Source organism: Arachis ipaensis, chromosome B06, assembly GCF_000816755.2.
Source record: "Arachis ipaensis cultivar K30076 chromosome B06, Araip1.1, whole genome shotgun sequence".
NCBI classification, from domain to species: Eukaryota; Viridiplantae; Streptophyta; class Magnoliopsida; order Fabales; family Fabaceae; genus Arachis; species Arachis ipaensis.
This window is the reverse complement of record NC_029790.2, coordinates 19,560,986-19,564,328: the sequence shown is the minus strand read 5'-3', so window position 1 is coordinate 19,564,328 and position 3,343 is coordinate 19,560,986.

The following is a 3,343-nucleotide window of genomic DNA, read 5'->3' as shown; positions in this document are numbered from 1 at the left end:
TATGCTCTCTTCTATCATTTAATAAAATAATAAAATAATAATGATAATTCCAAAACACCAATCACATTTTTGTTATACCAAAAATTCAATTTCTGGAATTTGTAGTCATAATAAAGTGGCAACCTAATTGCTCAGATATTTATTTCGTTTGGTAAAAGACAAAATTATTTGAAAACAAAGAGATGTACGGATTTTTGGCCTCATGCAGCCGTAAGATGAATGGGTGTCCTCGCATGCATAATGCAATGTTCAATTCTAAACTTATCGCTATATCATTTATGGCTTATCCTCACAAATATTGAATCATTTTACATGCTTCTTTTTCAATTGAGAAAGTATAACGCTTTTCGCTTGGAGAAGGTAAATAATAGGTTAAACAAAAAAGTTAATTTTAATTTAAAAATTAAATTTTAAATTATTTAGATATAATTTTTATTTTGAATTTGACTTTTAATTAATCATTACAAACCTTTTTTTCACACCTGCACTGCACCCCACCTCTGCTCTCCACAACTACCGCGAGGAGTGTTACGGGCCAGCAACTTTTATGTTTCGTAACCATCAATTGGCCATCAATAGTATTTTGGTGAGAGATCACTCACTTTTCTTTTGATGGTTAAGTGCTGGCCACAAAACACAAAAGTTACTAGTCCCCTAGACTTTCTCCAACTTCCGCCGTCTCTTGCGAATCATTGCACTCATTCTGGCTTTCTTGTGTGTCTGCAACTGCTGCACGCATCCATGCTTCGTCGCCCCTCTCTAACTACCGCACTTAGTCCAGCCTCGTCGCACCTCTATGGTGCTGTAAGTAACCTAACTTTGTCCTCTATTGCATATGCGAATGTTTATTTTTCATGCAAATGAGATGTTTGTTCTTAATGTCAATAAGATGTTTGTTCTTCGTGCAAATGAGATATTTGTTCTTAATATAAAAAGGGTTATTTGTACTCGGAGTTGGTGACGGTGGAAAATATCGGCGCTTGGGAGCTTTCTCGCTGACAAGAGGATTGCGTGCTGGGGTAGGTAATGGATGGTTGGCTGCGGTGAAAAGGAAATTTGGATTAGAAGGAGTGTAATTAGATCAAAGTGAAATTAAGTAAAAGTTGTGGGTTTAAAGTGAAAGTAAAATTAGATAGTTAGTGAACCTAAAATGTGATCCGTTGATTACGTTGTTCGCATTTTTTTTATTGTTCACCCAACGGGATTGATTTCTTCGTGAAGAATTAATTAATAAGCAAGCCTGTATTTATAAGCTTTTTGATGCTTCAAATTAAAATTCACCTAATACGTCAATATAGTAGTAAAAGAAAAATAGTGAAAGTTAATTATCTGTATGTGTCAATGATCAACTATCTAATAACAATGCACATCAGTGTCCGTACTTATTGAATCCCATAAACTATTAACCCCACAGGCTGCAAGAGCATGTAGATATATGTACCTCTACCATGCCAGACATGGATTTGATGTTACCAAATGCCAATGGAAGGACTTCAAAATGAAACCTTATACATCAGTCAGTGTGTTCATGCCTTCCAAATCACATCATTCGTTATAAGCAGCAACTACATCATCTTCCACCTATTTTCGCTAGTGTGTTCATGTCCAAATCAATCTAATCAAACTGCAAATTGCATAGACTGGATTGAATTTCAAATCTACTTTTTAATCCGAATCGCACTAACTGGCTGCACCTAAGATAAAAATTACTTAATCTCCTAGATTCTTCTTTGGGATTGGAAAACACATACAGAGGCTACAGATAGAGTGCTTTAGATTAGGGTTTGAGTCTTAGCTTGTCTTAGAACCTTAAGCATCTTAACAAATTAATCTCTTAATTAATGTTATACAAATTAAAATGATTATTATTTGGGAAAGTATGAGGAGCCAATGAAATATTTATACAATGTGTACAATGGAAGTTTAGGGAGTATTAGAGATATAATCATTAGTGTTACCTTTTTCTGGGAAGTAAAGAGAAAAGTGCGTGCGCATGGGAAGAGGGAGGGAGAAGGCAACATAAGGTAACATGTAATCGTGTCTAAAAGAGGGTTGTCAGGTTGAGACAAAATGTAGAGCAACATGTTATATTGTTAATTGTTATAGTGACTCAATGAATTAGAAAAGTTCTGTTATTAATGCATGCTACATATTGAGATATAGAGAGATAGCTCTCTTGCATTTGCATGTGGTGTATAATAAGGTTCTGCCCTGTGGGGAGTGGGGACTACTGCTAGTTTATTTATATACCTAACAAATGCAACAAAACCATAGAGCATTTATATATTCACTTCTTTTAACTACAATTGCAAATAATAATATCTCCTCTGCTCCTTAATTTGAGACCCTTTCCTTTCCCTTTCACTTCCCATCCACAAGATGTCATCAATAATTATGCAACAATGGTCCCGAATTTATTATCATCTCTGTCTTCTGTGTATTCAATTCGCTGAAATTTAATCTACCCTTTCAGATTTTGAGACACTTCTTACTTCTACCACCTAATGTCAATTTTCTTTCTTATATCCATCCATTTCACTATACCCTACGAATCGTTTAATTAATTTTGTGCTGCCCCTAATTTTATTTTAATTCCTTTAATATCTCAGCTGCATCAATTTTTAGATTCTCTGCTTGTTACGTTTCATAACAAGAAACAGGTATACTGAGATTCCCAAATTAAATCTATAGTTAAAACTTAAATGCACTGTAATAAAGCACAAAGCTTAGACACTATAATAATCAGTAGGTGTTTAGGTGTACGTCCACATATACTTTTTCTCCCTTCTCTTTTCTTCTGTTTTCACTTTTCATCACAATCTCTCTCTCTCTCTCTCTCTCTCTCTCTCTTTTAAGTAAAAAACATAAAGATAAATGCTCAAAATATTTCTTAAAATATTACTACATATGTTGATCTTTAAAAGATTTAATATCTTTATTTAGTCCCTAAAATATACAAATATGATTTATGTTAGTTATTTCACCATGTTTTTTGTTAATTCTACAAATCCAATATGATATGGCCTGTCAATTGATGTACATTCCATATAAATTGATCATGTTATGATAAAGATTTTTTTTTAAAAATAAATAGTGAAGATTTATCTTTACATAATAAAAAAATAAATAAAGATATAACGTGTAATGTACATTCTTTTAAAAAAAAATTAGCTACTCAGTCAACTTTAATCTTCATAAAAAAAGTTCTATATAAATACCCTTATTTAGAAATTCATGTATTATATCTCATTTTAGTGGATTAATATCTTTTTTTTTTCTTTTTAATTCGGTCATAAGTGGAGCAAGATGATGCGTTTGTATAAAAAAAATAAGATAGAAACAA